This window comes from Oxyura jamaicensis, chromosome 2, assembly GCF_011077185.1.
Source record: "Oxyura jamaicensis isolate SHBP4307 breed ruddy duck chromosome 2, BPBGC_Ojam_1.0, whole genome shotgun sequence".
Lineage (NCBI taxonomy): Eukaryota > Metazoa > Chordata > Aves > Anseriformes > Anatidae > Oxyura > Oxyura jamaicensis.
This window is the reverse complement of record NC_048894.1, coordinates 27,378,537-27,404,115: the sequence shown is the minus strand read 5'-3', so window position 1 is coordinate 27,404,115 and position 25,579 is coordinate 27,378,537. Positions and strand designations below refer to the sequence as shown.

The following is a 25,579-nucleotide window of genomic DNA, read 5'->3' as shown; positions in this document are numbered from 1 at the left end:
CGTAGCCAACAGGACCAGGGAGGTGATCATCCCCTTTTATTCTGCCCTGATGAGGCTGCACTTTGAGTACTGTGTTCAGTTTTGGGCCCCTCACCAGAAGAAGGACATTGAGGCCCTGGAGCATGTCCAGAGAAGGGCTACAAAGCTGGTGAAGGACTTGGAACCCCTGTTATATAAGGAGTGTCTGAGGGAACTGGGACTGTTTAGTCTGGAGAAGAGGAGGCTCAGGGGAGACCTTATTGGTCTCTACAACTACCTGAAAGGAAGTTGTGAGGAGCTGGGGGTCGACCTCTTCTCACAGATAACTAGTGATAGGACTAGAGGGAATGGTTTCAGGTTGCACCAGGAGAAGTTCAGCCTGGAAATTAGGAGACATTTATTCTCAGAAAGAGTAGTCAAGCATTGGAATGTGTTGCCCAGGGAGATGGTGGAGTCACCACCCTGGGAGCATTTAAGGAAAGGTTAGACATGGTGCTTTGGGAAATAGTTTAGTGGGTGATGTTGGTGGTAGGGGGACGTTTGGACCAGATGATCTTGGAGGTCTTTTCCTACCTTAAGGATTCTATGATTCTGATTTGATACAGAAATACATATTTCCTCATTTCACACCAAAATCATTTTTACCAACATAAAAATAAATTAAATGAATAAATAAATACTGATTTCACTATAAATTTTTGAAACAAAATCAAAGCTTCTATCAAATAATCACTGTGATCCCTATTCATTAGAAGTAAAGCAAAAACCCATAAAACAACAAATCTGCCATACAGTAGGACTACATGAAAACAGATAAAAATCTGAAAACCTTATTAGCATTAATTCAATGGCCATGAGCAGTGACAGGAAACCAGACACACCTACAGCAACTGTTGCAAAAATTATCCCTACTTGTTTAGTGAATGTAGAGTTATTAAAAATAAAAATAATAATAATAAAAAAAATAAAGATAAATATACTTCTTAATTTTGAAAGATCCTGAGGCCCTAAGAGACTCAATAAATCATTCACTTAATCCACACAATCAGTAGGTATGGCTGTTATTGTTCATTATGATGTAGCCTTCTCTAAAGCCAAATTAAGAGACTGGGAGTAAGATATTAAGAAACGAAATGTGTCTAGTAGATTGATGCATGCCATTGTGCTACACTAGGTATATTAAACCATTCAGATAGTCCTTTGAGGATAAACTGGTAGATGTTCAGAAAAAATATCTACACAATCTGATGAAGATTTTGAAACAGCAATCATTGATTTCAGTATGAATTGCAATAAAGACTGAACATATCACTGATGAAAGTCAGCCATTGTAGAAGAATACAAGAGGTAAGGTACTTTAACTCTTTCCAATAATGATTGAGAAAAAAAAAAAAATCAAACAAACACCAAAATCCCTTATAGAAATACCATTCATCTAAAAATAAATAAATATATATATTATGTCATTAAAATGCTTCAGTCTGTTCTGCCAAACTGGCCTGAGCACACAAACTTGCCATAAACAGACTAATAACTATTTTTTACTAGCAACAGGCCTTGCAGTAATTACTTAACGAAAGTCATTATTTGATTAAAGAGGAATGTAATGAAGCACAAGAGCCACAGCTTCGCTAGAACTGAGTACAAAGAGTAAGGAATGTGTCATTTATCCACTGGCCTAATTTAAGAGGCTGCTGAAGTAAGTTTGCACAAGTCAGTCTCAGGTTATCACTAATTCTACAAGCAATTCTCAATGAGACTGTAAACCACCCATGTCTTTTGAACCACTCTTGCATTGTTCCTTTTAATTCTGCCACATCCACTCCTTCAACTCTGCTCTAAAACTGCAAATTCTGTATCCTTTGAGAGACAAGAAATTATTCAGAGAGGGGTCATAAGGTATGAAGGAGTCATTTAATATGGCTTAAGCCAATCCAAGACTGCCCTGCTTTTAAAATGAATGATCCCTTTTCCCATGGACACAGATTGTTGTTCCATCCTTTTCACCAGCTCTAACACTGAGCAGATATAGCCATGCAAAGAATCACATCAGTCTACATCAGTCTACTAGTCCAAAGGAAAACTGTTTTTCAGTGTAAGTCATCCCAGTCACACTCTCACTAGTGCCAACACAAGCGGAAAGGATGGAGGGAAGGGCAAGTCCACCTTTTCTTTGTACTAGACTTAGACTAGCATAAGGCACTACTGCCTTAGAAGAAGCACTGTTACTTAGAAGCAGCTCAGTTCTCAGCAGAGCAGGGAAGTTAGAAGACACTGTTAATTTGTAGCTGCAAGTGTTTACACTAGCCAGGGGACATTTTCTGGCAGAAGCTCAGGTTCTCCAGGACAGTCTATATTCACAACATCAGCCAATTATTAGAATTTTGTCATTCCATACAGAACTGTGATCTGGGGGTTTAGCAGCAGTTCATATGCATGGGAACGCAGTAACTTCTCCCAACTGCAGAAAGTTTCAAATAAGGGTGCTTCCATCATACCAGAACAGTTCTTCTTTCCAGAAATGAGGATCCAGAAAGAGGCAGAAATTGAACATTCCTACAAACTGTGGAATGTCTGCAATTTTCCTTCTCTGAATAGTTCTGGCAAATTGTCAAAAATTTGAATGTAGAGACTTGCTGATGTTTCAGCAGTCAGGGTCAGTTATATCTTAGAAAAATTTAGACAACCTTCAGTAACACCATCCAGAGTAAAAAGGAGTAGTGTGTAAGCTAGAAACTTGAACTTTCTGGCAGGAGAAGCTATTAGGTCACTCTGTGCCTCATGTCACATATGCAAGGGGAGGACAATTATCTTTGCTAACTGAAAGCCATTCAACCTCCTTGCACAATTATGAACTCAAGTTTTTCAGGTAAAGTTACAGAGTCTGAAGGAAAATGAAGAGCACAGCTATGGCAAGCAATAAGACTTTTGCATCACAGAATCACAGAATTTCTAGGTTGGAAGAGACCTCAAGATCATCGAGTCCAACCTCTAACCTAACACTAACAGTCCCCACTAAACCATATCCCTAAGCTCTACATCTAAACGTCTTTTGAAGACTTCCAGGGATGGTGACTCCACCACCTCCCTGGGCAGCCTGTTCCAATGTCTCACAACCCTTTCAGTAAAGAAGCTCTTCCTAACATCTGACCTAAAACTCCCCTGGCGCAACTTTAGCCCATTCCCCCTCGTCCTGTCACCAGGCACGTGGGAGAACAGGCCAACCCCCACCTCTCTACAGCCTCCTTTAAGGTATCTGTAGAGAGCGATAAGGTCGCCCCTGAGCCTCCTCTTCTCCAGGCTGAATAAGCCCAGCTCCTTCAGCCGCTCCTCGTAGGACTTGTTCTCCAGGCCCCTCACCAGCTTCGTCACCCTTCTTTGGATCCGCTCAAGCACCTCGATGTCCTTCTTGTAGCGAGGGGCCCAAAACTGAACACAGTACTCGAGGTACGGCCTCACCAGAGCCGAGTACAGGGGGACGATCACCTCCCTAGCCCTGCTGGTCACACTATTTCTGATACAAGCCAGGATGCCGTTGGCCTTCTTGGCCACCTGAGCACACTGCTGGCTCATATTCAGCCGACTGTCCACTATCACTCCCAGGTCCTTCTCCGCCTGGCAGCTCTCCAACCACTCATCTCCCAGCCTGTAGCTCTGCTTGGGGTTATTACGCCCCAGGTGCAGGACCCGGCACTTGGCCTTGTTAAACTTCATGCAGTTGACCTCAGCCCATCAGTGCAGCCTATCCAGATCCTCCTGCAGAGCGTGTTTCAGAGCATTTGCATGTTTCATTGCAAATGGCAAAATTCCAATGCTTTAATATGGAAGCTACTGCTGGAGCTAGTCGGGGAGTAACGGAAATAAAATATCCAAAATGAGTGAACATCTGGGCACCCCCAATTGATCACTCTCAAGCCAGTGTCAAGAAATCTTTCAGTGCATCAGTTATCCTGTTTATGCAAAACATCAGTATCTTCCAAAAGAAACTCTTCTTGTAAAAGAACACAAAAGTGTTTGACTTCTTTAATTATCCTAGCAATTAAAAAGTAAAAATTGAAATTAACAAGAGAACATTCTGATTTCTCTGTTCCCAAATGTTTCCCTGCTTCTCAATCGTTTGGCTTATTTTTTTCCCCACAGGTATGTAAAGTAATCCTTCAAACATACCCCTCGACAGAGATCCTTTTAAGTGCCAAGATTTTCAAAATCTCATTTTCCAGAAACTTTATAGGAATGCTTTTTAACACCTGGCTATATCAGCTCAGATTAGAAATTTGGTAGAGATGGACCTTAATTAATATTTAAATGGAGTATTACACAACAAAGTTTTCAATTTTAGTCTACAAAACAGACTGCTACTTTGGGACTTACCAGAAATGAGGCTTCTTTTTTAGCCAAGCCAGCAGTTGAAATTTCCACATTCCACATTTCTCCTAATTGTGTATTGTGTTCACAGAAGAATGACAGTCTAAAAAACTGGCAATATAGGATGAATAGAATGCTATGGTCAACAAAATAGAATGCTATGGTCAACACAGGATACTAAAATAGTGTCTGCTTAATATGCTAAAGATACAACCAATGGAAAGAAACATAAACTATTGATTTTGAAGTTTTTCCATGTATTCAAATTGGTCTTCGGCTAAATATAAAATTGTTGCTCCTCCCTGACCCCCAAACTGGTTGTTTTGTTTTAAGAACATGCTTAAGATAGGACATTTTAGACTTTATTGTTAGGCTATTTATCATATATAACAATGGTGACAATGTGCAATGAGTTAGAATTTTCATCATCCCAAATCCCATGTTGCAGAAATTATTTGAAGTCAGATGTTTTGGCCAATTGCTCATCATCTCCACCACCCATGTGGAAGATTCATTCACCTCACAGGTTCTAGCTCTGTCCCTGTATCATAAACCTGCATTTTGTAATCCTCTGTCAGATGTAGTTCATGAACTCGAAACTGTTGGAGACTGAAGATGTATTCTGAGGAGGCATCCCTGTATGCTTTTTTTTTTCCTAGGCATCTGCTTTTGGTCGCTGTCTATCTGGGCAAACGTTATGGATATGGGTGTACTTTAAGATCTCCCACTTGTGTTATTTTGTGTCAAATCTAATAATTCACACTAATGCCTGTTCTTTGCAGCAATCTTCACTGCACCATAACTGAAAGATCACAAACAGAGCTGTTTCAGTAGTGTGTGTGTGTATATATATATATATATATATATATATATATATATATAAATCCCAAGAGCAGCCAACCTGTGTCAGCAACTATCAGTAGAAATAGACAGGTTAAATATCTAAAGCCTATCCCAAATGTCACATCAGGAGTTAATCTTATTTTTTTCACTGAAGCGTGACATCACTGCAAGATGAGGAATTTCTAGGATTTTTTTCTCAGCTTCCCTCACTTTGGTCTCATCATACTTATAGGATATTAGCAAATAAAAAATCTTTATTTTCAGAAGTGGAATACATTTAATTATAAAGACTACATAATGATTTATCTTTCTGTTGCATATTTGTGAAGCAACTTGCAAAAAGCAGACATTGGAGAGTTCAGGCTCAAAGACTGGTGCAGACAAAAGATAAAATGGGAGCTATGAAGAAGCTGTGCTAATGCTTTTGCTCTGTAAGGGGAAGGCTCTTTCATGCTCCCATGTCCCCACTCTGAAGTACCACAGAAAATTCATCCATAAAGCCTGCTTCATTATGTTTTGCATTGAGATAGCTGAAACTTATTTTTATTTCTCTTCACCATTCATTGTCTTCAAACGTATTTTATAAATGAGAAGTTTCTGACAGTCAAAGCATATGTTTCTTTTATGGTCTGTTTTTACTTACTTCAAGGTTTTGCTATGACAACACTATTGAAAGATTTTCCTACTTTCCTAATGTTGTAAATATGAAAAGAAAAGCATACTCAGAACATTAATCAAGCCCTAATTCTGTCTTTAAGGTCAAACAGAATTTTTGAAGTTGATATATCTGACAAGGGATTATGAGTCACATCTGCACCTTAAAAACAGATTTGAGAAATGCCAAATTATTCCAGTTCTAGCTGCAAAACCAGGAGAAAACACCTTCACACAGAACATCTCATTTTTTTAAATAGTTTACTCAGGTATTAATTTTCCAGTATAGACACAGCGTATACGAGTATGACAGTTTCAACTGCATTGCCATAAGTCTTGTGTAATCATAAATAAGGTCATTTACCAGTACCTACCAGTAAGCAACATCTGAGAATGTATGAAATACTACAAGCAAAAAAATAATAATAAAAAAGCACTATCCCTCCCTCAGCACAGCATGCGAGAACCTGCTTTGCCTACTTGTGACATTCAACAGCGTTAGGGAAGGTATAGCACAATACAGTAATATTTCGTTATCTCTTTTTAGCTTCATTTTGTGGAAAGAAAAAATATGCATGTTGTTGCCCTGCTATTCTATTACTCCATTTGTACCATTTTTTTCATTTTACATCAATTCTACAGAATCAAGGTGTCCTTCTCCAAAGAAGGAGAAGCCAGATCATTAAAGCAGAATGTCACTGGATTACCCATTCATATCATTGTGGTGGAGGTTCCTTGACAAACAAGAGCATCTGATACCAACTGATACTGGGAACTAAGAGTAGAGAGCATCATTTGTAGAGAAACTGTTCCCAAAAATTTAATGGCCAAACTTCACTTGAGAAATTAGGCAATACTTGTACCTTGCAGGTTATTAGTGTGTGCTCTGCAGTCTACTTTTCATTCCATTACCTCAATGAGTTTCCTGCACTGGAGAGCAAAGAACATACTTGTTTCTCCCTCCGTCCAGCTGATAGCATGGTACCTCCATATTGATCAGTGAAGGAACAAATCATGACTGGTCCTGCTATTGACTTCTTTCAGGAGAAGGATGCATTAGTACTAATGCTCTAATCTCTTTTGGAAAGGAAACAGGAGATAAGAGCCTCCTCCAAGGAGAAAACATTGGAAAGGTCATATTTTTATAGCAAACTGAAGAGCAAATATAAGCACAGAGGCAATTTTGTGCCAAATCCCATTTTGAGTACATTTTTTGTTGTTGTTTTTTGTTTGTTTTGTTTTTTTCCGAAGCAAAAATATTATCTGATTTTTTTCCTCATTTTTGTTCTCAGTCCAAAACTTACCACCTTTCATTATGAATAAAGAAAAACATGGCTGTTTTTCATGAAAAACTGCCTTTGTGCTTTAAAGAAAATGTCCTTGTCTTTTTTGGCATACTACTTAGTCCAAAAAGAGTTATTTTGCAAGCTTAAAATTCTGTATATGTATAGTCAAAGGGGAATATTTCACACTTGACTGACTTTAGAAGTAGTGGATAAGAAACGAATCCACTAATACATTAAAACCAAATGTTTGATAATGTAAGTCACTATGGGCCTCATCTGGCTTAGTGATTAGGTCTATATGGAACATAAGATTTATAAAAACTCCAATTTAATGCCTGAAGGCAATAGGACTACAAGTATGCTTAAGGTAATACAAAGTCAAGGCTTCAGGTACTGATCCAGTCCTGTGAAGTCAACAGGAGGTCTCAGGGTATTCCATTAGGTGCTAAACAGATAGAAAATGCATCCTAGGAAAGTACTATGCATAACATAATCAAGATAATTTCCCTGTCTTTTCAGCCCTTGTGATTAAACCTTACCAGTACACATTATGACAAACACAGGTGTAGTCAGTTTAAATGAAGGAAAGCACTCTTTGAAAGAATACTTTTGTGATGTTAGGTTAAGAAATTCACACTCACCAAAACGTCAAGTAATTAAAATTTGCATCCTTAGCAAATGTAACATCCACACTGCATGTAGGCTTGCAAATAGCTGCCAAAGGAAGTGTTAGAAAAATCTCTGCAAGATAAAAGGGGACTAAGTTAAAATTCCTGTGGGAATTATCATTTTAAATTCTTGACTCCTTTATGCATGTACATTCTTATCATGACATTGCCCAGACATACTTTTTTTCATTTCATACTACACTTCCACTACATTTGTAACACTCTAGAATATTTCACCATGAATGTAAAGCACTGGAATTCTAATACCTTGTTCTTATGGAAAAGACTTACCAGAGCAGAAGCCAAGCTGTATTAACTTATTGTCATGATGAAGGGGCTAGCGAGAATCAGAACTGACGCTAACTCTTTCTATTTTCTCCACTACTTTTGGATTGCAATCATTGTGGTGTCTATGGATGTCATAGCCATAACAGGCACACCAGAATACGAAGCAGCTTACAGACGCGGGAAAACAATTCTGATAAAAATGCACTGCTCCCAGAACTTCGCATATTAGAGTGTCTGAAAAGATTGCCAAGGCTGGCATTTTGCCTATGTTGCCCAGGGCTATAGAAGATTGGCACAAACTAAAAATAGTTGAAGAATGATCAACAGCGTTTGGTTTTATGAGTCACGTTTCTTTTAAAACACAACTTGCCTGTCAGACCACAAAGGCCTAATGTGACAAGGTGATGATGATTTGAGAAATGGTGTTGCAGACCATAAGGGTTTTATATGGTTTGAAACAGCTCTGCAGAAATGGACTTATAACATCTGTTGGTATGTAAAATGTTATGAACAAGGTGGAATTTTAAAAAGACCTGAAGGAGTCAGAAGAGCAAATCTCACTGAATATCCTACAGACCATCTAAACAATCAAGGAGGAAAACTAAAAACAGATAGAAGATTAGTATTTAATCAAGTATTATAAATGCTGTGGTCTTCCTATACCCACAGGAAATTCAAAACTCAAGATACAAGCACGCCGAGTAATAAATAGTACAATACATAATTTTCCCCAGTTTTTTGAAGACCCTATCCAGCCTTTTGAAAAGATGGAAATGAATTTGCCCCAAAACTCGCAGAATCATTTGGATGGATGCACATAAACATACACAAGGTTATTCACTTACTGTAGAATTTTTAAATCTTTTTTCTTCTCGTTTTTATGCTTTCCTTCCATAAGTCATCATGGACCAAAGGTGTACAGGCAAAAATGTTTGCAAAATGCTTACTATCAAATCAATAATAATTGTCTATCCAGTCAAATGCAATAAGTTCCTGGACCATAACAAACAGAGCATTTTTCAGAAGACTATATTTTAATTAATTATTCTAGCATATCAGGGAAAGATAAGCATGGGACAGCTTTCTATCTGATGTTTTATAAATAGAAAAAGATGTTTTCTCTGAGTGCAAATGATTACTAATTGAGAACTGTTTACAAACTTTAGATCTTACTGCAGAAGGAAGAACATAAACTGTACACAGAAAGCAGTAGGTTAGTCTATCTTCCAACATTTGCAATTTCTGCCAGTTTCTTGCCCAGATCTTTACCTAAATTTCTTTGAAGCAGATGATGTAAGTAATTTACAAATTCATACTGTATAATCCCCAAAATTCAGGGTAATTTTAGTTATCTTCATGTGGATTTTCATAAAACTGCCAGAAGCTCCTTTCAGGTTCTGTACATACAGATGGTGTAATTGCTTTGAACTAGAATTTGATGATCTTTGGCACCTGAAGGAACTAAAAGTATAGCAAAGCTTTCAGGGACTTCAGAGGGTAGAATCACAACCAAATTTCCTATCTATTCCAATAGGATTTTACATGGAATTAATTCAAAATTAAGACTGTAGACTACTTAATCTCCCCTTTGGAAAGTTACTGTATGTTTGAGGAAGCAAGCCATGCACAGTTAAAAGCTGCTTCTATAAACCAGTTATAACAGGAGCAGGACTATATCTAATGGAGATTATTTTCAAGTGCTTTGCTACTCAGCTGTGGAAGATTGGGGGGTTCAATTTTTTATTTATTTATTTTTTAATCTGATACAGATGAAGTACTGACTTTCTCAAGTAAAGTAAACAAGAAATCTATTTTGGCAAAATGAATTTTTCTGAGGAGCCAATAAAGCTTCATTTCACAAGCTTCTTTCAAATGCTGATCCACACATTTCTAGTTGCTGGTAGTTGGGCAGCTGCCGAGTCATCACAGTGACAGTCATCTTTTTCTTTTCCCCATATACTTTTGACTTTAAAAAATGCTTATTTGGTGCATCACTAGCAGTTTTCAATACACTGGTTACTGTGCCCTATAGACCTCAGGGTGGAATTAGACCTTCTCCTGGCCCATAGAGATAGAACAGCCAATTATTATTTCTGGCATATTGGTTTCCCCTGCTTCTTCCAGAACAATATGGTGTTGGATACTGCAAAACACAGACCCCACTGAATTCACTCCTACAGATTTCTTCCCTGCTTCCTGCAGACTTTGTGGCACACAGCAATAATAGTGTAGTACAGTATTAAGATACAAATAGTTCTCTAAAACTTTTCATTCATGTTAGCTTTCTCTCTTTCTTTCCCCTTCCTCTCACTCTCTGAAGAAGACATTTGATATGTACATGAGCCTTTCTTTTTCATTATGATATCAGTAACAAAATAAGCCACAAAAAAATATAAATTTAGCAGCTCTCACCTGAATCATCGTAACACTCTACGTACACACTCTACTTTAAATCCAACATAGCAATACTTAGTTTAGACTTTCCTCTGAGTTTTATTGTAAATCCCATTATCTTGCAATTGATGTAGATTAAGAACACACACATCAGCTGTGCCTATTGATCAGATGATTTCAATGACTTCTGATCACTACAGCACATAGGATCGGGACTGCGTCCCCAGGACTCAGTACAAAGCCTCCAGACTATCGTTAGAGCTTTATTATTAACTGAGATAAGACCTGAAAGAATAAGCATAATTAAGTATGAAATGAACATGACAGTTTTTTCAATGAAAATCTTTCTACCACCTTGTTCTCTTGTTATTTGAAAAGCCTGCCGGCTGCATTTATCAACACTAATGTTAAGGTTATTAACTCCTAAACCTTCAGGCTGGGGCCCAATGGACTGGCTCAAAAATCTCACCAGTCAGATTCCTGCTACACCTTTCCTTGCTGCACAGATTATACCATGCCTCCAAGTATGTTTGCTGAGATATCACTCTCAAACACTAGAAGGAAGAATTTTGAAAGGCTTTTGAGAAGGCTGTGAAATCATTTTAGAAAAATTCTCCTGATGTTGTTGGCAAATCTAATGTGTTTAGATTTTTAGACCTTTTGACACAATCTTTATGTGTCACACAGCTGCAGGCACTGAAGGTGAAACTTGATCTAACTAGAAGAGCAGTCAGATAGGTCTGTTAAAATACACTTTTGCTGAAATCAGCTTGAATAAAGGAGTCACATCATCTCTTGAGTGTAGTGGATTGGTATCTTGAGAAAGGGCTACTTTTCAGTCCAAGTGTCAAGCATCACAACTGTTCCTCTCTATAATTTGTTGTTGTGGCTAGACTTTAACACTTTGCTTTTGTAAATGATGAATGGTCATGCACTAATGTTCTACTTAAGAGGTCTCTTTGTAAATCTCTTTTATCTAATATAAAAAGAAGAAAATATGAGAGCATTTGATCCTGCTTTACCTCAGTCCTTTAACAGTTTGCGAAACATTCCATCAAGAAATTAGAGTCCCATTAATTGCTGTAGGATGGATTCATCAAAAAAGGAAAATCCTTTTAAAGGCTCTAACCTCAGGGAAAAAAAATAAAAAATACAGATGTCTGTAATAATGATTTACATGCCTTATGCATTAGACAATGTATAAAGTATGTGATTCAACATGAAATATCCATAGCCTTATGGACCTTGCAAGCTCTGAATGCTGGTTCCACAGCAGGCAAGCTGACACATTCAGATGAAAGGTCAAACTGAAGTAGAAAGCAAATACCAAAAATACCTCAAGTGTGAGTTGTGAATGAACTCTTTGCTTCCATCTGCCACCATTCCTGGTCTCTAGACAGTCTCCCCACTGAGAGCCATGTTAATTAAATGATTTTCATTTCCGTGCTTCTCTCCTCCTCTCTTTTATTTCTTTGTTCTCTTTCCCAGTACTATAAACTATACTCTGCTTCTTCACTGGTTTCTTCTGATTCCTTGCCCCTTAAATATGCATAGATTATGATAAACAAATCCACCCACCAACTGTAGATTCAAAGCAAAAAATCGAACTCAGTAGAATTTATGCTGATTCCTGTTTGTCCTTGCTGACAATAACTGCATATTTCTGCACGCCAAATAAATTTCAAATATTTGTTTTTTCACTATCATTATTTGGTTAATCAGAAGAGGTCATATTCATCTACCCATCCATTCATATCAAAGTAAACTACTTAGCAAGACAACTGTCAACCTTTATCTTTTGACACGTTTCCTGTACAGTACCTATACCAGCATCTCATTCATATTTAGCAGGAAGACTTCAAAAAGGATTGAGAGTAGTTGATGTCAGCTTAGAGGAGTGCCCATTATCCACATGCTCATGTAGTGTATGTTTGAATGATCCAAATCTACTGTGCCTGCAAAAGTGGACTAAAAATGTTCAGGGCAGTTCATCCTTTAAGATGCTTTTAGAAGTATCTAAAAAATAGCAGATTTCAGGTAGTATTTCCTCTGTCCTAGGTGAAAAAAGGAAAACAGAAGGCAGTAAAAACTAAAGTAATGTGAACCACAGCTCATGAGAAATATTAAATATTTGCCCTAGATTCAGTTGCAATTTTTGGTGGAGTTTGGTTAATATCTAGCTCTGTTTGACAAAATCTGATTTTACAGGCAGATTTCCAAAAATAAATGCAATAAAATATTACTTTTCTCCAAATACACACACAATTTAATGTATTTGTTCTAACTAGCTAACTAGCTACTGTGCATAAATGTGCCTGATTATTCAGCAAGTGGTTGCATCTGTACAGGTGATATCAATAATCTGGTCATGTACAAGGCATGCTTTAAAACAGATGATTAATTACTTTTAGAAGTGGGGTTCTCTTTCTAAGATGAGAGGAAATATTTAAGTTAGTTGAGATATCTTATTACTTCTCCATAATATACAGAGCTTTAGGGAAAGATTAGGTTTATTAAGTCAGACTCACAATGCAGGCTTTCAACACTGCCATTTCCAATAAGTACACATTTGTTTAATATTAAAGTTCCTTTTCAAAACAAAGTAGTTAAGCCTACCCTCACATTTATACATCTGCAGTTTGTTTGATAACTTACAACATAATTACAGGCTGTCCTCCCACTAAATGCTGTATTCAGACTTATGAAACAAGGTGGTAAAATATGCACTGGAGTCTGAGTACCAAGCCCGTAATTTACCACAAGCACCAGGAAGAAAAGAAACAGAGGGGAACCCTGCTATTTAAACTGCTCAGTTATCATGTTTCCCTCCCCCACATATGCAGTAGAGTATAACCCATTCATATTTCAATTTTACATTTCCTAAACTGTCATCTTCTTATGTTTCAAGTTCATTTGAAATGCAATCTGTTTATCAGAGCAGCAGTGAATGCTTTTGCAGATCAAGAGAGAGATGTCTCTCCCAACTAACAAATAGGTCTGTAGCAAATGGGTTGGTGAAATAACACAGGCATTGTGGGGTTAAGTAAACTGCCCAGAGAATTACTGAAGGGTGAGTTTCACAGCCCCTTTCTTACCTCTAGTGTTCAAGTAGTGAGAGTGTATCCTCCCTCTCTGCTGGAGATGCAGCTAAAATAACTAAGTAAATTCTCAGGTAGAACTAGAATATGTGGAAAAGGAGCTTTGGATGGCCAAGAATAACCTAATTTCAACAAGGATTCTTACAGAGGGTGGCCAGCCAAGGAGACACACAGAAGTGGCCAGGTTCCAGCATCCTGGGGTGCTCACCAGCAGATGCCTCACCACCACCCTCCTTTCTTCAAGGCTGCTTGCTCAGGCAGACAGCAGGACTAGCCTGGCACCTGGGCTTTGCCCTGCTTTGCTTTCCAGCCCCAGTTTGCAGGGCTCTTGGGGAAAGGAGCTCTTGCACTCTCTTTCCCTCAGGAACTGCGAGCCTTTAGCCAGGAATATTGCTTTCACACAATCACATTCTCTTTCTAATTTATTTTACTTTTTTTTTTTTAATCCATTTTGTTATCCCATCATACTTAACCAGCAATCAGGGTTCTGAATGGTGATTTTCAGTGATATGTATATGTAAAGCTCACTGTGCAGCAAAGTGTTCTCAGCACAACTCTGTTCTGTAAATATGCCAGCTCACTTGGTGCTGCTCCAAAATACATTTTTCTCAGCCACTACCTGCCGTTCTAGAAAATTATCCATGTTTTAGATTTTAAAAAATGAAAGTCACATCTTCACATGCACTATTTACTAAACACATCCTGTACTATAAAAAAAAAAAAAGACTATTAAAAAGCATATTTATTTTTCAGTTTTCTCCACCTTCCCTCCAAACCTGCACCATAAATATCAATGAAAATGTATTCACTTCTGATTCCATTTAAAAATCTCTAAGCTACATTTGGCAAGTTGCAAACATGAAAAAGTTCATCTGCTGTGAGAAAATATGTAGTACCAGAATAACATTTTAAAAGTAGGTGTCTGACTTTCATAACTGTAGCAGACTTAACAAGGAAGGGAGATATAAGATACCAAAAGCCAGGTGCTTTAGTGTCATTTGTTTGCTAAAGCACCTCCATAAAGTGAGCCTAGGAAACCTAGGTGTACCCCCAAACATTCTGAAGTATTGTGAAAGGCCAGGAACATTAGAAAAACAGTCTAACCCATTTGCTTACTAAGATTCTTCTTAATACTATCATATTGCTTTCCTCAGGATACTCACCTCAGATTTTGCCTGAGCTTTCAAAGACAAAGAAAGGGTATTTTTCTCATGCCAGAATCCAGACTGGTTTTGTTAACATGGTAGACAAGCAGAAAAAGATGCTAAAGACACAAACTAAGAAGCTATTGAAATCTGCTGAAACCATCTCCACCAATTACAACCAAAGTTGCAGCCTTAAGGAGACTTCAGCACTGCTGCAAAAGAAAGGATATGGAGGAGCCTGACCAAGTAATTTATTCTTAAAAAATAAATTAGACTTATTTTTGAAACAAAGTTATAAAGTACACTAAATCTAGAAACCTGTACCTTGTTATGTGTGGAAGCTGGCCACTCGCATGTCTGAGTGTATATATAATCTTAATCATTACATGTACCATTTATGCTTCTTTCCCTAAACCTTTCCCTAGCAAAATGTCTCCCTGAGCATACTGTCAAATATTCCAGCTGTTCTCTTCTTTCCCCATCTATCAATTATACATAAAATATTCTTCAGTGAAGTGGTGAAACACATGCTGTTATTTATAAAGCCCACCTAGCTTTATAGAGATGTTTATCTCTATATGTTGTCTATGACACAGGTTTCTATATGGGTACCTAATTCCTTTAGGCCTTATATCATTGCCTAATTAGCATTTGGCAATAATTCAAATAGCAATAATATAAGAATGTGATTGGTGATGTCCAGAAAAGGAAAGGAAACATTATAACTAACTTCTGAAGACATTTCCTATCTGTGAACGGATCTACCTGGAATGAGAATAAGAATAGGAAGGCATAGCACAAAACACTTCATTTTATGATCGGTCTTATTATCAAACTGTTTATTTTGTCCCATATAATTAAGTTTGCTATGAGGGACAAATGATGCTTACTGCTGGATTCACAGGAAGGTCTACTGAACTGCTTTGATGACAGACAGTATTTTTTTTTCCAGTTCCTGCCAGTAATAGGAATCAACTGCTGACAGATGTACTATGAATCAGAGTTAAATTACTGGGTGGCTGGGCACTATATTGCCTGTTGCTTCTTCAAAGTTCAACAGCAATGGTCTTTGGCAGAAGAGCTCTCATTTCCACAGCTAATACACTTATTTGGAGTTTATTCACACTGCTCTGTTTCATAGCAGCATCTTCAGTGCTCCATCAAGGTGAATTCCTTGAAAAAAATGTGATGTGACAACAAAAGTGAAGCTAAATTCCCCTTGCAGTTCTTTGATCTGGGAGCATGAAATTAAGAGGTCTGGCCCTATCATAGCACTCCACTCCCAACCTCAAGCACCCTAGCTGACCACAGCAGGACTTCTTTCACAGCCCTTCTCTCCAGACATGGCTCTTTTCCAGAAAGATGGCACAGGAACTCCTACAGACCAGACAGATTGCTCAATTATTTAAGGCTAATGATCAAGGCAAGGGTGGATGTTGTCTCCACAGAACAGCCATATATAAGGCAGAAGAGGTCATAAGAACGCTGCTGCAAAGGTAGCTAATTGGAGGACACCTCACAGCACCCTGGGACAAAAACTTGACCCAGAGTAGGTAGGGAAGCCAAGGTCCTACATGGCCTCTATGTATGGAGAGGGAATTGCAGTGCTGGTGAGAGAAAGGCATTGAAATCCTGCACCAAGCTTCAGTAAACTAGTCATCTACCAATACATTAACAAACTGGATTCAAGATTAGGGAAACTCCAACACTGGGGAATTACATATTACTTGTCCTATTCCTAATCCTCTCTTTTGCCATTAGGAAAGACTTCCTTCTTTTAATGTCATTATAATAAATAAATCTGTAGCTCGTGCAGAATGGGATCATGTTCATGAAAGTGATATTTTTACATAGTCACTTCTCAGAAAACAACTGCACTAGAAAAGAGACCCTATAGTTATATACTCACACTGATAAAAAGCAAAATTTGCATGCCACCTACTGACTTGCCTGCTCACGGTGTGCAGCTCATAAAGAATTAAATTGGGTTAAGAACATCATAATACTCTAGAGAGAGTTTTCGATAATTTCAGACTCTATCAGTTACAGTAGAAGCCTGAATGCAGTTAGACCTACAAAAATACATACAGGCTACATCCAGTACTACTGATGTTTTTCATTCAATATTAAGTTATGATTGAGGGTGTTAAAGAGCTGTTAGGGAAGGAAGCACCACCACAAAGTATTTGTGTTGAAAGCAGACTTCAAATGGATTACAAGTGTGAGAAATAATAGAACATACCAGTCAACAAGATAAGGATAAAGACAATAATCTACACTACAAATGCTCATTCAAAACAAGGCTAATCAGACCATTGCCAATACTTAACAACCAAACTATTCCAGGCAGTGTCAACTTCCCAGACAGTCGCTAATGCTGATTGACATGCAAAGTGGTTGTGGAAATATCAAACAATAGTCCAATTCCTGAGGTCCTTACTCATACATTTAACTGTTGTTGCTAGGGCAATTTTTTTATTGAAATCAATCCATTCTGACACCTTGTTCTGAATGCTTGCTGGACTTGGCAATAATAATTCCTTCTGCTTCTTTTCATGTGTTATCCCTTCAGTCTCGATCCTTTCATCTGTGTCCCCTGTAGGAATAATGTGAAATCGCTACCCTATATCCAATTATTGAGACATCTGGAGATGGCAGTGAAGAGTCACAGCAATGAAAATATAAAAAAGAACCTTAAATTTAAACTGCAGTTTGACCTAATAATTACAGGGAAGGAAGAATATTATGATTATAAATGTATAGTCCAATAATCTACTAGTTTTTTTGTTGTTGTTGTGTTTTTTTTTCTATCTGATGTATGTTTAATTCAACTAAATGCAATATCTTCATTCTTACGTAAGTTTTGTATTTAAGTAATAAGATTTAAATATTTATGGAAACTCAGGATATGAGGGGGATGTAAACATACCTACCACTTGAGGAACAAATAAAAAAAAATCCAGGTCTCCATTAAACTGCTCCTGCAGAAATTTTATATCAATTGAAATTTTAGTCAAGTAAAGATGAGGTACAAAATATAGATGTATAGATTGTAGAACTCTTTTTATTATTATTATTTTTTCTGCAGAGAAAGAATATGGCTTATTATTTTTAAACTCTTATGTAAACAACCCCTGCAGTGTGGTTGTAAGAAATGAATCAGGGCACTATTAAATGATGTTTAAATTCAGGATGATAGAGAAATACTGACCACAAATATTTTGGTATGTTGTGTCATGGATTATAGTGAATGCCACAGGCACAGCAACCTGGGAGAACATTTATGTTCTGTGTGCAAGAGAAGAAGATCAAGCACATTTTCTCATGCCTCTGAGATAAACTCTCTGTAAATCTGTGTATGAGCTATATTGATTTCTACTAGCAGAAGATAATATCCTGGGTGTTTCTGGTTTGTAGGCAGCCCGTTATTTGTAGGTAGCTTTCCTTTCTTTTAGCCCACCTGGTCACACACTATTGCTGAGTTTCATCAGATGAGTTCTTTGCTCTGCCACTTGTCAGCTGCAACCTACTAGGCATGCAAGATACCCTGCCTAAATTCTCAGCAATTGTTTCCCTTCAGAGTGAATGATTTGAAGGTTCTTTGAAGGAGGGAAGAAAGACTGCTTTATAAGGCGATATCATGCTGTGCGACAAGCTCACAGTTTTGTGTCATGCAAGCCTTAATCTCTTCACAACCTGTCCAGTTGCATCTTAGTCCGTTCTCAATATCATCTCTCTGCTGAGGGATCTGGATTTCACATGATCTAATCATATCTCCTGTCATCTCAGTACAGGTTATTTCCCCTACATGTTTATCATAGATGCATACTTCAAAATGTCAGCTAAAAACAATGTGACAACATTGGCAAAAGGTTTTGCTTTACTGAGTGCAAACAAACTGCCCTGATGGGCATCCTAGCAAAATGGCACAGTCTTTTTTCTAATCATTAATCCTAATGTTTGCCTTTTCATTGTGGATAGTTGCTTCCTCCCTGCTTATCTTCTGAATCAGATACTGACAGTATGTTTTTTATACTACATTACATTTTCATAAACCATGTAAGCTGAAAAGTTATGTCGTTTTTTTTTTTTTTTTTCTGTCATCGATTATTATAAATGTAAGTCTTCAACCACTGACATTCACAAAGTATTTTTTGTGTGTACTCTTGAATATACCTTCAAAAGCAATCATTCTCTCTTGTTCAGAAGTATAAAAGTCTTTCAAGTACATTACCACCAAAAGAGCACACATCCTTGGGCTCTGTGTGTGGTTCCTTCTTTGTTTTTCATTGTGGTTTTATTTGAATGTTTTATTGATTTTCTCCCCTCAGATCCAAAACCATAAAAACAGGAAAGAACATCTACTTGCAAGTGACAGAAAATGAAAGGGGTATTAAGAGCCCATAACAAAGTCTGAAAGTTGGAGGAAGAATCCTAATGTGATGCCATGATACAGCTACTGAGTCTCTGCTTGTACACAGAACAATACAGATGAGAATGTACCTTCCTCAAGTTTAACCTCACTTATAGGAGGATGAGCAAAGGCCAGGTCACCCAGTAAGCAAAGAACAAGAGGAAAGGAAAGGAGACAAAACCAAACAACACTGAGAGCAAGCTGGCCCATGAGAAACTAAGAAAAGCTCATCCTTTCCTCAAAATAGGAGGGAAACAGGTGAAATATTGCCCTAAAGTCTGCTTGAGAAGGGGTGCAGCTACACAATGTTTACTCGGATATTTCACAGGTACTCAGTGCTGCCTTCAGTAGCTCATTGCTGTGAAAGCATTATAGCACAACTATCAGCCTAACATAACCATTCACAACCAGGCAGACCGAGTACTTCATACATTACTCTGTCCAGGGCTTTGCATTTAAAACCTCTTATTCACCACCTCAAAGGCACCTCAGTGTCAAACTGGTTGCAACATTTATCAATAAGAGCAGCAGCTGCTGCCACATCTTGCAGTTACTTGGAACTGTAGCAATCCACCTGGAAGGAAACAGTGAGGAAAAATCAACAAGATTGCCTCAGATCTGCACTGCTAACAACGGCAAGGCCCTGGGTTAGTGAGGCCTATAGCATGCTCGAATATGACAAATTTAAATGAACATGACATTGATTTCTCCCATAGCTCTGTTCCATAATTAAAGCTATAAGCAAAGGTTCTTATTCATTGTTTTATTCAGGCAAATTCTCACTGCAATCAAAGGAATCTATCCAATGAATGACCAGGAAAAATGTGAGTAGTAGCCCAGAGGTTTAACTCTACTTGGTTTATTTCTAACCTTCTCTTTTAAAAGGATAATTAAAACCACTTGACATGTGACTGGTGTATATGTGCCCCAATTTAGTATGAGAAAGAAACAATAAAACCTCCTTTGTTAGAAAACAAAAATCATGAACTAGAAGCCATGATATCATCAGTGTGCCCCAATTAAAAAGAAAACTCTTTTCTTCTGTCCACAAAACTAAACAAATCCACAATGTAGCATTCAAAGCCGACAGCCACAGTGGCAACATGTGCGCAGCCCTTGCACCCACCTCCTGACTCAGAGCTCCGCATCCTCTGTCACTGTAACCCATCTTCCCTACCCACACATCTGCAGACATCCCTCATTGTTCTCCCCACCTGCCCACTGACCCCCTCCCCTGTTTCCATACACATGCACAGGCATTTCCTCCACCACTGAGACTTGGATTCTTACTCTTATTTATTCGGTTCCCTTTTTCTGAGCACTAGAGATGACCACATAGGATTGGCTTTATCACATTTTATTACTGCTGCCTTTTATAATTACGGGACACTGGTCTCCATGTGTAATGTCAAATGCAGTTTAAGGATTAATGGTATTACATTTCCTTTTCTATTGACAGTGCTAGACTGTTTTTTCTGTATTGTGACATATTTACAATAATCTCTGAAGTTTCTGCTGTGGAAAGTACAGCACCATCAGAAGCAATCACCAGTTAGTAGCATGATTTTTATACTGTGATATCAAATGTGACATTAAAATAATGATAAAATTTTTAAGTTTAAATCTTTTTCCTTTTTTTTTTTCCATAAACACTCATAAACATTTAATACAGCTTAAAAATAATGGAATAGGTCACCTGGAGGCAAAACAGTCTGAGAAGCTATCCGCCTATACAGCAAAATGTTAATGCCCTTTGAAGTACAAAGGCAACGGAGTTGTTCTCTTTATTGCCTAATGTTTTGCACGTTTTCAGACCCAGGTCCAGAAGTATTTATCTTTCACCTCAAAATCTGATTGCTGTGCTAATGCTATTTAAAACTAAATGGAAGAAAATTATATTCTCCACAAGAATTCAATTGATTCTTTTCTTTGGACAGAAAAAGAAATAGTAGTCATTTTTATTCACAAAAAGTCCTGTATAGAAACCTCTGTGTGTAAATCACATTGGGCCTCTATAATTTATTAGCTATTGGTTATAGCTGGGATAAATGCATGGGAACACTATGTATGTAGTTGTAAACAATGTCACATTTGGATTTGGGACTCAGACCTCCTGCAGCATTCTAGAAACCATTACTCTTTCTCCAGTTTACCCTTTTTCCTGCAAGTCTTTGAGTTTAAATGAAACAGGAGTACTGTTCTCAGGCACAGGAAGTGCAAATTAATTCTTGGAGTGAGAAAAATAAAAAATAATAATAATAATAATAAAATATATATATAAAGGAGAATGCACTACACAGCTGTATCAACCTTGTCCACAATGTTTAAAGTGGCATTCGAGGAATTAGATGTGCTGAAAAATTCAAGAACTATTCAAGTATTCAGTGACCCATAGGATGCCTGAGTCAACATGAACACTCTTGACATATAAGTCCAGCGTGCTTTCCTGACTTCTCACAACCAGCAGTCCAAAGAAGATAGTTTAATACCACAAACCACACTAATTCTAATTTTTTTATTGTGCACTATCTTGTGATCTTCCCCATTGTGCTGATATGATGAGCAACCTAACACAGGACAATATAATCAATGTACTGGTGCGTAACTACAGAAGACCTCAATGAAAAATGTTAATATTTGTGTATGATGTTCAGATATCACCTTCCCAGATGAAGCAGGAAAGTGATTGAATACAAATATCTCATTCTATTGTGACCTTCTGATCATTATCAACAGTGCATCTAGAAATCCAGAAAGCAATTTGCAAGATTTCTTTTCAGAGAATAGTTAAAATTCTCTGGACAAAAATCGTGGACAAATATTTTAAGCTTTAGCACATTGTTGAGATCCAAAACCATATTTGCTTTCATGAAATATGGGCATAGAGCAATAAGCTTTATTTTTATATGCAGGTACCACCACTATATGTTCATATAATTTATATGTAAATAACTAGCTGAACACCTATTTGTGAGTTAAGTTTACTTGCCCCAGTTACAATAAATGCTGCATTGAAATTAGGTACTTAATCGCATACTCAAAGCCTTGACTTTCTGTTTGTAAATCTGATCTTTATTGGATTTTCCCTGGATAACAGATTCCCAAAGTACCTCAGCCTTTGTATTGCATAAATTTTCTTTCTCTTCCCAGTCTCTAACTTTTATTACAGCTTCTCTGGGGCAAACATATCATTTGCTGTCTCAAAGCATGTTGCAGCTCTCCTGATCTTTCTATTTGCAAATGTACAAAAATCATTTTGTATAAGGAAGAGTCCCTTGATCCCCTGATGTGGAAGAAATTAGAGCCTGCTCTCATGCCCAAGATACTTAAAGTGGGACATGTATGTGAAAGGTACCTTGATCTCTCACTTCCTGGATACACATGCAAGCACTAGACATAATGCAAACTGCAGAGACTTTTTTCAAAGCAACGGCAGAAGTTACTGGCTGAATATGGACCACAATACAGGCTATCCAATTTCCTCAGTCAGAAAAAGTCTGTGTCTCTCTGGACTCATCACTTTACACATGCATTCAGAATTGGGCTTCCACAACTAAGAATACCAAACTGTCTCACATATTTTTCCAGCTGATGATAAATGCTACAGTCCACTAGGAACAGATCTAAAATAATTATATTTCATTTCACCTCACGTCAGACAACATGTTAGCTTAGCACATTTTAATGGAGTGGTGCACAGTGTCTCTTTTTCTTAATGAGACCACATTTTGATGAGAGACTCTAGTGGTTTAAGGAATCATAACCATAATGAAATCCAAGGTTTTGGGTTTTGGTTCATTAGGCAACAAGGATAGCTCTTCAGAATACTTGCTTCCAAAAAGGAATACAGATGCCAAGATTTTATATTCCTCTGGAGAGTTTTTCTGTGAACTGTCATTACTGAAGAAATGTACTGAGGGGGAGTGGGAAGGGAAGAAGGATTAAAGAATTCATCTATGCCACAGCACATTTATCCATCAAACAGGATGAAAAGTTGGTTTCTCAGTCATATATAGAAAAAAATAGTTCATGAATTGTTTTTCATAATCTTACACTGGCTAAAGAGCAGTTTCTCTTTCCAGAATAGTAGGTATCTTACATAAATTCAAGGTGCACACACCAGCTGACAGTTAGGTGCACACCTTTCCACAATGTATCCAAAAAATACAAGCACCAGATATGGCCTGCATGCATAACACCAACCTTTGACAGATGTTTTCCCAGAAGAAATGAGAACTGTAATTACACTAGGAGCAGACAGCAAGAAAAAGGGGATAAATCAACAATTTTGCAATATATGAACCCACAGAAACTGTATTTCCACCTTGGAAGGAAAATATCAGAAAAACATTGAAGGGACATTCAATGCATGTTCATATCAATTCTCCTTACCATTATAATTTGCATAAACTAGCAACAATCCTGGTAAAAGAAGAGGATGGAAGAGGATGGAAAGGTTATGGATTATCTTGCCCAGAGATGGTCCCTCTGGGAAGGTAAGCCAAAAAGCCATACATTTTTAAGGAAAGTCAAAGCAAAACAGACAAATGAAGGCAGTATTTTATCCTCCAGTGTGCTCATATCCATGTTTTTCCCAGGAGGTAAGCCATACACTTACTAAATAAATGCTTATTTGAAAATTATTAAGTAACGTAGGAGAAGAAGAAAGGGGAATTTATATACTGCATAATAAGCAATATGTCTTCCATTAGCAGTAAAGGAATGTTATGAAATCAGAAGAACTAGAAGTCCTGGACATATTTTACTATAGCAAAATGTAAAAAGGTTGATCATTGAGTCTTTAAGAGTATCTTTGGGAGCTCTTTTCCTCCTTACATGTACATGTCATGGACTGCACAAAAATCTCACAGAAAGGAATATGCTAATACCTTCAATTTGTGAAGAACTGAAAATTAAATACAATAGATGTAGTCAAAGCATTCATTTCAAAGGTTAACATGCAGACCATACTAGTCCTCCTAGACATAATCACTGAGCAGAAATGATGATTAAAAGTCATAATACATACTTTTTTTTTTTCCCCAAATCCCACACTTGACTTTGATCAGAGTATCAGATTACAAGGCATGCATAATCAACAATATTGTAATTAAATTGCATCAAAGACTGCTGACCTTTTGGTGCAATCTTTAGGGTAAAATTCACAGTACACAAACGTGCTTTAATCTATGTAAAACATTTACCATGCACAAAGAAAGGTAACTTTTTGACATCAACATAATTAGCCCTGGCGTATTGACTCTGCATGTCAGCCCTTGGCTGTGAGCTAACTTGTGTGAGATCTTGACATAATCATGTTAAGTGCTGCCAGTTTGCGTAGCTGCCATGGATTAAACAAGAAAAATGGTATCAACAATGTAGGCGTCTGTTCTGTGCCGCATTTTAATGAAGCCATTTGCACTAAAATTGTTGATATTTAGAATTTACTTTGTTTTAATTATGGAAACAATCAATATTATAGAATCTTTGTATTTTTTCAATAGACCATTAATTAACCTATTGATTATTGTGGAGAGTGGAAGAAATATTCTTCCTGAAAATACCTTCATTTTTCTAAGCTTTTCTCCATTCCTTCCAGAATGCTGTGATCTATTGACAGAATAATGTTTGCCATTTTATCATATGAATAAATAGCCATAGTAGCCACAACATAATTTACAGATAATTTCAGTTCTCCTTGAACCAAGGTCAGAAAGCTGCTAAAGCCACCTAATAAGAGAAACTTACCATCAGACAAAATTTGGATTTATGTTCATAGGAAACAGGTTTTAATTCCTCTCAACTTTATCCAGAATTTACACACTGACAGCAGGAACCTCTGAAGAGCTTTCAGCTTGGCCTGTCTTCCACATTTTAAGTTGCATATTTGATATCCTACATTCACCTTCTGAGATCTTAGAGTAGTGCCATTTCTGTTAGCAATGAGAGATAAAAGGATGTATCTTTTACATTCTTTGTGTTTGATAGAATTAAAATATTGTATCTTGGCATCAGTAGAAAATTATTTTCAAATACAATACTGTGTTTTTTAATATATGCAATGTTAACTATCCAATTTTGATTTATTTTATTATTATTCTAAATAACACAACAATAATTCTTATTTCAGCATAGGTCTTGGAGATTTGATGATCTGGTGTAAGGTAGAAAATTTTACTACATAAAAAATAATGATGAAATGGCATTTCAAGGCACTAAGACAGAACTTCAAGCTTGTCGACTATTTGTATGAAACAAACACCAAAATCTGACAGCTGAACACAGTTATAATATAATCATAAGATACAACCTCAGTATCAGCAATACCGATGTGAAAAAATCTATTGGTATCTCTTAATGTTATAAAATACACTTACACATGTGTGGGAAAGGAATTCGCAGGTGGCTTTGCCCTGCTTCCCACGTCCTTGTATTAGAGATAATG

At 37.3% G+C, this 25,579-nt stretch overlaps 1 protein-coding gene and 1 long non-coding RNA gene across 4 annotated transcripts in view; both read right to left on the bottom strand.

The window, feature by feature from the left end:
- The window catches only part of NXPH1 (neurexophilin 1), a 153,361-nt gene that overhangs the window by 51,626 nt on the left and 76,156 nt on the right, over window positions 1-25,579 (bottom strand). The window lies entirely within an intron of this gene.
- On the bottom strand, window positions 354-20,216 carry LOC118162708. The gene is made up of 4 exons (XR_004748571.1): window positions 20,202-20,216; window positions 17,414-17,425; window positions 15,271-15,274; window positions 354-570 (listed from the first exon to the last, which is right to left on the bottom strand). It is a non-coding gene; the product is annotated as an uncharacterized LOC118162708 (long non-coding RNA).